The following is a 12104-nucleotide window of genomic DNA, read 5'->3' as shown; positions in this document are numbered from 1 at the left end:
ACTTGATCCGTCCCGTCTCCTTTCCCTTTTTCTTTTTTTTTGCTATACCAATGCATTGGATCATGCAGTATTACAATGCTAATATGATGAGTTCCCAGTCTCATGGATGTTTGGGTAAGTAAAGAAATCAAGCCAATTATTCAAAGGCAGGGAAACCCAACAGAAGAATGAGTTAATTTAAGCTGCTCTAGTGTGTTCTGTTTTGCATGGAGGGACCTAACGTTAGAGGGAATTGAGCTAAAAAAATTTGTATTCAACCAGTTTGGACGTAGTTTTTAAAACTTTTTATACCACTTTTTGTGATCTTGTGCCTCATTAATGCAATATTCTGGTGGCCTGTAATACACCCGAAGCTTGCCCTGTCTTCCAACAGCCAGTCTGACACTTTATGTAACAGCTTCTTTATTTGGCCCTATTGCATTTTAGAATGTAGTCCAGCCATTGTTTGCTCCCTCAGTTCCTCCTTCAGGTTCATGATGCCAGTGGTAATTAAAATGTTCATTGCGTCATGCCAAAATTGTATGTTTAATCAGGTTCAGACATGGGTTTAAGAGACAACTGAATGCATTTCTAGAGGAAAAAAATGGTTGAGATATATGTAAAAGGAAAAATTTGTTTTCCTATTGCTCATAATTCCTGCATTCTAAATGTATAAAAGTCCTTAAAGAATAAATGCAATCACCCCAGACTAATGCATCATGAATCCAAACTCACAGACATTTACTTTACCTTGCAGTCCATAACTGACCAGTTCCCTGACTCCAGAGTTCAAAGAGCTATACATACTTGTCTGACATATTCAGACATTAATAAGGCTCTTGAACATTTGCTAATACTTTTCTCCACATATTTAGGCTAGACAGTCTTGGGTATTGACCAAAATTCCTCAATTCAACATAGAAAAGTCTATTTCATTTAGTTTTATGAGAGAAATGAGCATTTTGTATGAGAATTATTTTGATTAACACATTTTAATTGATTGTATGCATTAATTTTTGCAACAGAGCAAAAATCCAAAATATTAACTTTCTCTCATGTGAGATTGCAGCAATCCATTTAATTATTTGTACACTAAATTTACCAGAATTGGTTTGCAGGTCATGCCCGCCTGAAAATTTTTTTAAAATTGCATTTATATAGTGCCTTTCAGGACCACCAGACGTCTCAAAGCACTGTACAGCTAATGAAGTACTTTTTGACGTGTAGTCACGGCTGTAATGCAGAAATCACAGCAGCCAGTTTGCTCTCAGCAACCTCCCACAAACAACACTGTGATAATGACCAGATAATCTGTTTTTGTGATGTTGATTGAGGGATAAATATTGGCCAGGACACTGAGAAAACTCTCCTGCTCTTCTTGAAAATAGTACCATGGGATCTTTTACATTTGCCTGAGCAAGAAGATGGGGCGTTGGTTAAATGTCTCTCTCAGCCAAAAGACAGCACTTCCAACAGTGCAGCACACCCTCAGTACTGTACTGGAGTGCCAGCCTTGATTTTTATGCTCAAGCCCTGGAGTGGGACTTAAACATACAAGCTTGTGTCCTAATGGTGAGAGTGGCACCAACTGAGCCACCACTGACAAATTGAGTACAGGCTGGTGGCAGAACTTCCCATTTAAGCATGAGCCCCTTAATAAGGCAACCTCCAACAGCTTTGCTATCCCAGAAACCATTGCCACCCTTGGCTGGCATAACCGGGGTCAATAACTGTGGTGAATCCAGCTCCGGAAAGGTAGGCTGTTCTCGCTGAAGGAAGACGGAAAATAAAAACTGAAATCAAACTGTAACAATATAAATGAAATATTTTTTAAACTTTGCAGCCCAGTTTGCAAGACCCATTTAAATCGGGAGAACATGAACATTTCACGTAATGACACATAAAAATTGAACAATACAGCACTGTGAAAGGGTATTTTACACATATCATTTTGCATCCCTACATGATATTCCCACTCCATATTTTTCCTTTCCCAAGGTTTCAGGAAAACTATTATTTTTCTTACAGTTAATTGGTTTCCTGTATGCAATTATTGCATATAAAGAAACATTATTCAGGGGCTTCTAATTTTTCTTTCATTATTATGCGAATTTCTGTACGTTTTTAGGCTAAAATGATTTTAAGAGGCTTTCCAGTGTTGCACTTCAGGTCCATAATTTAATTGAATTCTCTAAAATGTAGTCTGACATATTTATGTATCACTGCTGAAAATTCCTGCACTCTTAGTAAAATTCTCATCTGGCAGAACAAATGATGACCTGAGACAGATTTAGATTTTCACAGATTTTTGTAGGCATCTGCTGTGATGAAAAAAAATGTTGGACATAATTGTACCACTTAATGTCCTAGTTTCTCTAATGAATCCTTGAAACAGTTGACGTCTGAATGTGCCCTTAAAGGACCAGAAGCAGGCCTAATTAGTCTGTCACTGAGCAGAGCATCCAAAGGAAATTGCCTAATACTAATAAGGTTTACTGTGTAGCTGAGATACTGTAGTTAATCTGAGGTTCGGAAACATGTACTTCATCTGAATAATGGAGATCAGTTTCCTCTGCTGTGTATTCTGCAATCTAAATCAAGCTGGCTTATATTGTGCAAGTAAAGAAAAGCCCTTGTGCAAAATTGATGTTGTTATATCAGGAAGAATTTTCAAGCTGTACTGAAGATATCTATGGCAGTTAATAAATATTGAACCATTTTTTGCTGATCAATGAGCATATGCAAGTTGGTGCAAAGTATGAACAAGCATTTCAGGTTCACCTCATTAAGAGATTAAAAACTTAAGTTGGCTGCTATTTGCAAATTTCTTGTATTATGAGATGCCTGTCCTGAAGTAAGGATAACTTGCCCAGAAAAAGTAGGATTGCATTTGACACACAAAAAAATTAAAGATTGACCAGCATTTGCTCATGAAGTAATTCAGTCAATCTTAAGAGTTCTAGGTTTAGATTAACTAATTGGAATGGAGGTAGTTTTCATTCTATTGGAAAAAAGCTTTTTCAGTGTCCTCCCCATTCCATAAATAAGAAGGAAAGTGGGACTTGAGTTTCTGAGGAAAAAAGTAAGTTTAAAAAGTAGAAAAGAGAAATGATTTGGATAGACAGAATAGGATATATAGATAAATTAAAAGAGAATAAAAATTGAAAATGGGAAAGTTAAGGGTTTTAGATCTTTTTTCTTCAAAGACGTTTCTAAGTGTTTCATTATATCATGTTAGTATTGCAGTAACAAAGCTATACCTAACTTGAGTATCTTTATTAGTTAATACTAATGTTTGCTTCCACACCAGTATGTAAGCTGAATATATGGCCGACTCAAGGATATTTAAATTTCTTTGTACCAATTGGTGGTCTAAGAGTTACTTATGTAGTAGTCTGGGCAGAAAGGCAGGGTATTTGATCTTGAGCAATGTGTGAAGTGAAATATTTATGTAAAATTTTCAATTCCCATTGAACCGTAGATGCTGAACATTCGAGTCTATTGCTTGTTAATCACAGCTGACAGTAAGTTGCCAGCCAATGCAAAGTTGGTTGAAATTATTTCAGTTTATAATTTTAATAAGGAGATCTGAGACAATTGACCTATATAAGTGAACTCATTTTACAACACTCTGACATGAGAGGTAGCACAATGATGGTGTTTGGCAGTCATTACCATATCAATTGAAACATGCTAAGTTTCCACCATGACTTGCCTTGGCTTCACCAGCACTGAACCAGAGTGCTGTCAATCAAACACAGAACTATTCAATCATGTGCTTACCAGCAGCCAGTGGGATTGCTGGAACGTGAGACAATAGAATAATCATGTAGTTATAATTAGCCAGTGAGATTACTTAAAGCCATTTGAAAGCTCATATGATTACCACTGGTCAATGAGATGCTTAAAATGGACACCCAACTTTTTTTATCGTTAGTCAATCTTTCATGGTATTATGCATGGAGCCAAGACTAAGTATAATCTTCAGTGGAGTAGGATTAGAGAGCATGGCAGTATTAAATCATGGCACACAGATATAATGCAGTCTCCATTTTAATGCGGTACATTCTGTCCTTTATTTTTACATAATATTTTGTATTATAGTTTATTATATAATTTATAGTTATACAGAAAAACATGTCAAGAACTGAAGAGCATAAGAAATAAGAGCAGGAATAGACCATTTTGCCAGTCCAGCCTGCTCCGTCATTCAGTAAGATCATGGCTGATCTTCTACATCAACTCCATCTTCCTGCACTATCCCCATATTCCTTGATTCCCTTCATATCCAAAAATAAAAAGGTGTCTCATTGTCCACCTGTACAAGCAGGAAGGAACTCACCAATCTTGTGACAATCACAGAGGGATCTCACTCCTCTCCATCGTTGGCAAAGTCTTCACCAGAATCCTTCTAAACCGTTTCGTGCAACATCTTGAACAGGATCTGCTGCCAGAGAGTCACTGCGGTTTCAGAACAGGTCAAGAAACTACCAATATGGTGTTTGCAGTTAGACAGCTGCAGGAGAAATGCCAAGAACAGAATATGGACCTCTAAACAACATTTGTTGACATGACCAAGGCCTTCGACACAGTCATGAAGACTGTTGGAAGATAAGAGTCAGAGAGTTATACAGCACAGAAACTGGCCATTCGTCCCATCGTGTCCATGCCAGCCATCAAGCACCAATCTATTCTAATCCCATTTTCCAGCACTTGGCCCGTAGCCTTGTATGCTATGGCATTTCAAGTGCTCATCTAAATATTTTTTAAATGTTGTGAGGGTTCCTGCCTCTACCACCCCTTCAGGCAGTGTGTTCCAGATTCCAACCACCCTCTGGGTGAAAACCTTTCCTTCAAATCCCCTCTAAAGCTCTTGCCCCTTAACTTAAGTCTATGCGCCCTGGTTATTGACACCTCCACTAAGGGAAAAAGGTTCTTCCTATCTACCCTATCTATGCCCCTCATAATTTTGTATACCTCAATCATGTCCCCCCCTCAGCCTTCTCTGCTCTAAGGAAAACAACTCTAGCCTATCCAGTCTCTCTTCATAGCTGAAATGCTCCAGCCCAGGCAACATCCTGTGAATCTCCTCTGCACCCTCTCCAGTGCAATCACATCCTTCCTATAGTGTGGCAACCAGAACTGTACACAGTACTCCAGCTGTGGCCTAACTAGAGTTTTGTACAGCTACATCATAATCTCCCTGATCTTATATTCTGTGCCTCAGCTAATAAAGGCAAGTATCCCACATGTCTTCCTAACCACCTTATCTACTTGTGCTGCTGCCTTCAGTGATCTATGGACAAGTACACCAAGTCCCTCTGACCCTCTGTACTTCCTAGGGTCCTACCATCCATTGTATATTCCCTTGCATTGTTAGTCCTTCCAAAATGCATCACCTCACACTTCTCAGGATTAAATTCCATTTGCCACTGCTCTGCCCATCTTACCAGTCCATCTATATCATCCTGTATCTAAGGCTTTCCTCCTCACTATTTACAACACCACCAATTGTCGTGTCATCTGCGAACTTACTGATCATACCTCCTATATTCACTTCTAAATCATTAATGTACACTACAAACAGCAAAGGTCCCAGCACCGATCACAGGCTTCCACTTGCAAAAACAACCCTCGACCATCACCCTCTACCTTCTGTCACTAAGCCAATTTTGGATCCAATTTGCCAAATTGCCCTGGATCCCATGGGCTCTTACCTTCTTGACCAATTTCCCGTGCGGGACATTATCAAAAGCCTTATTGACGTCCATGTGGAGTACATCAACTGCTTTACCCTCATCTACACACCTAGTCACCTCCTCGAAAAATTCAATCAAATTTGTTAGACATGATCTCCCCCTGACAAAGCCATGCTGACTATCCTTGATTAATCACTGCCTCTCCAAATGGAGATTAATCCTGTCCCTCAGAATTTTTTCCAATAGTTTCCCTACCACTGATGGTAGACTCACCGGCCTGTAATTACCTGGTTTATTCCTACCACCCTTCTTGAACAATGGTACCACATACCTTGTCCTGCAGTCATCTGGCACCTCTCCTGTGGCCAGAGAGTATTTGAAAATTTGTGTCAGAGCCCCTGCTATCTCCTCCCTTGCCTCACATAGCAGCTTGGGATGCATCTCATCTGGGCCTGGATTTTTATCCACTTTTAAGCCTGCTGAAAATGCTAATACTTCCTCCCTTTCAATGCTAATTTGTTCAAGTATATCACAATCCTCCTCCCTGATCACTACACTTACATCGTCCGTCTCTATAGTGAACACAGATGAAAAGTAATCATTTAAAACCTCACCTACGTCCTCCGGCTCCACACACTTTGGTCCTCAATGGGCCCTACTCATACCCTGGTTATCCTCTTGCCCTAAATATACTTACAAAATGCCTTGGGATTTTCCTTTATCTTGCCCGCCAGTGTTTTTTCATGCCCCCTCTTTGCTCTCCTAATTACATTTTCAAATACCCCCCTACACTTTCTATACTCCTCTAGGGCCTCCGCTGTTTTCAGCCCTCTGAATCTGCCATAAGCCTCCTTTTTATTCCTTATCCAACCCTTGACATCCAGGGTTCCCTGGACTTGTTGGTCCTACCCGTCACTTTTTCGAGAACATGTTGGCCCTGAACTCTCACTATTTTCTTTTTGAATGACTCCCACTGGTCTGATGGAGACTTTCCTACAAGTAGCTGCTCCCAGTCCACTTTGGCCAGATCCTGTTTTATCATATGGAAATTGGCCTTCCCCCAATTCTGTACCTTTATTTCCAGTCCATCTTTGTCCTTTTCCATAACTACCTTAAATTTTACAGAGTTATGATCACGATTACTGAAATGCTCCCCCACTGACACTTGTACCATTTGTCTGGCTTCATTCTCTAGGATTAGGTCTAGTACCGCCCCTTTTCTTGTAGGACTTTCTATGTGCTGGCTCAAAAAGCTCTCCTGGATGCGCTTTAAGAATTCCACCCCCTTTAAGCTTTTGCACTAAGATTATCTAGTTAGAGTCATACAGCACAGAAACAGGTCCATCGTGTCTGTGCCGGCCATCAAGCACCTAACTATTCTAATCCCATTTTCCAGCACTTGGCCCATAGCTTTGTATGCTATGGCATTTCAAGTGCTCATCTAAATACTTCTTAAATGTTGTGAGTTAATATTGAGGAAGTTGAAATCCACTACTATTATTACCCTATTATTTTTACACCTCTCTGAGATTTGCCTACATATCTGCTCCTCTATCTCTCCCTGCCTGTTTGGAGGCTCTCCCAGCAAAGTGACTGCCCCCTTTTTGTTTTTAAGTTCGACCCATGTGGCCTCATTTGAGGAACCTTCTGAGATATCATCCCTCCTCACTGCAGTAATTGACTCCTTGATCAATAGTGCAATGCCACCTCCACTTTTACACCTGCAAATGCCAAAGGTTCACAATCCTCTGAGTGAAGAAAATTCTCCTCAACTCAGTACAAAATGGTCGACCCTTATTCTGAGCCTGTCACCCCTGGTTCTGGACTCCCCAGCGAGGGGAAACATCCTCCCAGCATTTACCCTGTCAAGCCCTTAAGAATTTTATGTTTCAATGTCATCACCTCTCATTCTTCTAAACTCTAGGGAATGTAGTCTACTCAATCTCTCTGCATAGGACAATCCCCCCATTCCAGGAATCGGTCATGTGAACCTTCATTGCTCTCTCACTCTAAGGCAAGTATATGTTTCCCTATGTAAGGAGAAAAAAATTGTACACAGTAATCCAAATGTGGTCTTACCAAGATCCTATATAATTATAGTAAGGCTTTTTTTTTCTCTTATACTCCAATCCTTTTGTAATAAAGGCTAACAGACCATTTGCTTTCCTAATCGTTTTGCTGTACCTGTCGATTAACTTTCTGTGATTTATGTGCAAAGGCACCCAGGTCCGTTTGAATGCCAGCATTTTGCAGTATCTCCCTAGTTAAAAAATATTCTGTTTTTCTATTTTTAATACCTAGATAGGTAACGTCATATTTCTTCACATCATATTCCATCAGCTACATTCTTGCCCATTCACTTAACCTGTCTATATCCTTTTGCAGTCTCTTTGCATCCTCCTTACAGCTTATTTTCTCACCTAGTTTTATATCATCAGCAAACTTGGATGTATTACATTCAGTCCCCTCATCTAAATAAAAACAAGAAATGCTGAAAATACTCAGCAGGTCTGGCAGCATCTGTGGAGAGAGAAGCAGAGTTAATGTTTCAGGTCAGTGACCCTTCATCATTCCCCTCACCCAAATCATTGATATAGATTGTAAATAGCTGAAGCCCAAGTACTGATCCTTGCCGCAGTAAATAGCTGCAGCCTGCCAGTGGTTAGCACCGCAGCCTCACAGCTCTAGCGACCCGGGTTCAATTCTGGGTACTGCCTGTGTGGAGTTTGCAAATTCTCCCTGTGTCTGCGTGGGTTTCCTCCGGGTGCTCCGGTTTCCTCCCACAGCCAAAAGACTTGCAGGTTGATAGGTAAATTGGCCATTATAAATTGCCCCTAGTATAGGTAGGTGGTAGGGGAATATAGGGACAGATGAGGATCAGGTCGGAATATGGGATTAGTGTAGGATTAGTATAAATGGGTGGTTAATGGTCGGCACAGACTCGGTGGGCCGAAGGGCCTGTTTCAGTGCTGTATCTCTAAAAAAAAATCTTGAAAATTATCCGCTTAATCCTACCCTCTGTTTTCTATCTGTTAACTAATCCTCAATCCATCCTAATATATTGCCCCTCTTGAGCTCTAATGTTATGTAGTAACCTCATGTGTGGCACCTTATCGAATGCTGTTTGAAAATCCAAAGACACTACGTCCACTTGTTGCCCCTTATCTACCCTGCTACTTACAACCTCAAAAAACTCTAACATGATTTCAAATTTCAAATGCATCAAACAGGATTTCCCTTTCATAAATCTGTTGACTCTGCCCAAACATATTAGGATTTTCTAAGTGCTCTGTTACCACTTCCCTAAAAATAGATTCTTGCAATTTTCCTACTACAATGTCAGGCCAACGTACCCATAGTTCCCTGTTTTCTCTCTCCCTCTTTTTTGAATAGTGGGGTTATGTTGGCTGTGGGGACCATTCCAAAATCTAGGAAACTCTGGAAGATCAAAACCATTGTATCTATTATCTCTGTAGCCACATCCTTTAAAACCTTAGGATGTAGGCCATCAGGTCCCGCAGACTTGTTGGCTTTTAGTTCCATTAATTTCTCCAGTACTATTTCATTACTAATACTAATTTATTTAAGTTCCTCATTCTCAGTAGACCCTTGGTTTCCCATTATTTCTGGATTTTTTTTGTAGAGAGCCAGAAAAGGAGGGAAGGGGCAAAGAGTGAAAGGTGGGATCTATGATAGTGTAGAAAGCAGGAGAGATTAAATAGCAAAAGAGATGTTAATGCAAGGCAAAAAGAAATGGTGATGGATGCTGTGGAAGTCAGTGGGCTTGTAATATGCATTGACTCCCATAACGACTTTGATTATACTTTCTGCCACTCTGCTTCCTGTAAGGATTCTATTCCATTCTCCCAGTTGTTCCATCTCTGTCACATTTGTTCTGATGATGCCATCTCCCATATCAGTGCTTTCAATATATCTTCCTTTCTCCTCAATAGAGGATTCTCCTTCACCGTGGTTGACTGGGTCCTCTACCAAGACCGTTCCATTTCCCACACTTCTGATCTCACCCTTTCCCCTCCCTCCCAGAACAATAATAGGGTTCACCTTGTCCTCACCTTCCACCCCACCAGCTTCCACATTCAATGGATCATCTCTGCCATTTCCGCCATCTCCAATGTGATGCCACCAACAAACAAATCTTTTGTTACCTTCCCCTTTCAGCATTCTGAAGGGACTATTCCCTCTTCAATAACTTGGTCCACTCCCCTCAAACACCTTCCCCTTCCCATGACACTTTCCCATGCAAGCACAGGAGATGCAACACCTTCCCTTTTACCTCCTCCCTTTCCACTGTCCAAGGCCCGAAACCCTCTTTCCACAAGTAAACACCAATTTATATGTACTCCTTTCAATTTAGTATAACGCATTCACTGCTCAAAATGCTATCTTCTCTACATTGGAGAGACCAAAGGTAAATTGCATGACTGCTTTGCAGAACACCTCCATTTAGTCTGCAGGCATGACTTTGATCTTCCGGTTCCATTCTGACCTCTCTGTCCTTGGCCTCCTGCAGTGTTACAATGAAGCTCAAGGGAACGTTAAGGAACAGCACCTCATCTTTCGATCCAGCACTTTACAGCCTTCCGGACTCAACATTGAGTTCAACAATTTCAGATCATAACCTTTGCCCCCGTTTTGTTTCCTCTTCCTTTCCTCATTTTTTTTTCTTTTCAGATGATCGCTGTTCATGATCCTCCTATTCACATTATTTGTTTCGTAACTTATCACATTATCATCCCATATTGCCTTGCAGCGTCATCCATTTTGTTGTTTAATCTCTCCTGCCTTACATCATATCACAGACCTTGCCTTTTGTTCTTCCCCCCTTTCTCCTTTCCCTGCTTCTGTACTTGCTTAAAACTTGTTACATTTCTAATTAATAAGCAAGTCACACAACAATTGCACCAAGGTCCAGCCATAAAGATACAATTACCATTAATAAATCTCAATATGATATACTGAGAAAGACAGATGATAGACATAGTCCCAATAGGTGAAGTTAACCATTTGATGAATCAGTGGAGATAAGTAGATATAAAAGTAAAGAGAGCAGAAGAGCCAATGGACTAAAAATTCAATTAGACCTGTTAGTGGGCATAGGAATCGCGATTACCCTGCCATTGGTCGAGGTGATACATGCAGCATGCAAACTTTGTGCTGCCTGCTCATCTCAATGAGTGTGGTGTGCAGCCCAGTGCAAAAAGCACTGTTGACTGACTGCACACTCAGCAGGGGGAACAGGCGCTTGCGTGACAAGCACACCTTACAGCTAGCCCACCCTTCTTACAGTTAGCCTGTTCCTCTTAAACAGGAGGTTCATTCAGGCTGCAGCAGCTGGTGGAACTGTTAGTTAAAGTCTTTGAGAGAAGGAAGAAGACTGCCAATGGAGCAACAGGCCAGAGAGAGGGTTCCCAGGTTCTCTGATGCGGTGCGGGAGGTTTTAGTCCAGGAGGTTGTGTTTCTGCAAGGGACCAGGAGGCCCTCAAGGCATACCCTGCAAAGGGAATCAGAGCAGGTGGCCAGCCAGATGAATTCCAGGAGTCTAATCCCAAGGACCTGGCTGCAGTGCCAAAACAATTCAATGACCTCATGCGAGTGATCAAGGTGAGTGAATGCATATTCCAATGCCATTTCCTACCCATCGCACCATGACCCTGTTATGCTGCTCAATGCACCACAGCCACACTGCACAGCAATCAGGACTCACGTTTAACATTCAGATGTTAACATCCACACCAACTCACATACTTACCAATACTGCAAGCCTCACGCCTACCTCTTGCAGCATCCACATACTTCCAGCTATTCAGCTATGACAAGCACATCACTCAAACACATTGCAAAACACTCACCAACACTCTTCCCACTCTCTTGCAGGTCAAGGTCACACACAACAAAAGGCAGCAGCAGAGAACCGGTGGAGGATAGGCATGTCTGTATCTTCTGAGCCCCTTGGAGGGCATTATAGCCATTCAACCAGCTTCGCCCAGAACATTCAGGTGATGAAGGACTTGCTTAGTGACTTAAAGGCTGGTGTATAGACCTGTTGCTCCCAGTAGGCCTTCCTCTTGTCATTCAGTGGAACAATGAGCACAGGCAATGCAGAACAGGACAAGCTGCTAGAAGATGGTGGACGAAGAAGATGAGAAGGGGGACCAGGAGGTCATAACCACAAGGGTCTATAGGGAGCAGATCTGTTGGAGAACAGATTCCTGGAGTGCTGTGATGCCCTGGAAGCTGCTTTTCATACTGATATCCAGTACTATGATGACTGCAGTCTGAGCTTCCACTGCAGTGGGTGGATACTTCTTGTGCTGAAATGGAAGCTGAGACTTCAGCCATCAGACACTACATCGTGGTTGGTTCTGCAAGAGTGTTGATGGAGCTGGCCATCCATTCCATTTGGAA

The sequence above is a fragment of the Heterodontus francisci genome, chromosome 17, assembly GCF_036365525.1.
Source record: "Heterodontus francisci isolate sHetFra1 chromosome 17, sHetFra1.hap1, whole genome shotgun sequence".
Taxonomy (NCBI): Eukaryota; Metazoa; Chordata; class Chondrichthyes; order Heterodontiformes; family Heterodontidae; genus Heterodontus; species Heterodontus francisci.
The sequence above is the reverse complement of the archived record's forward strand: the minus strand, read 5'-3'. Positions refer to the sequence as shown.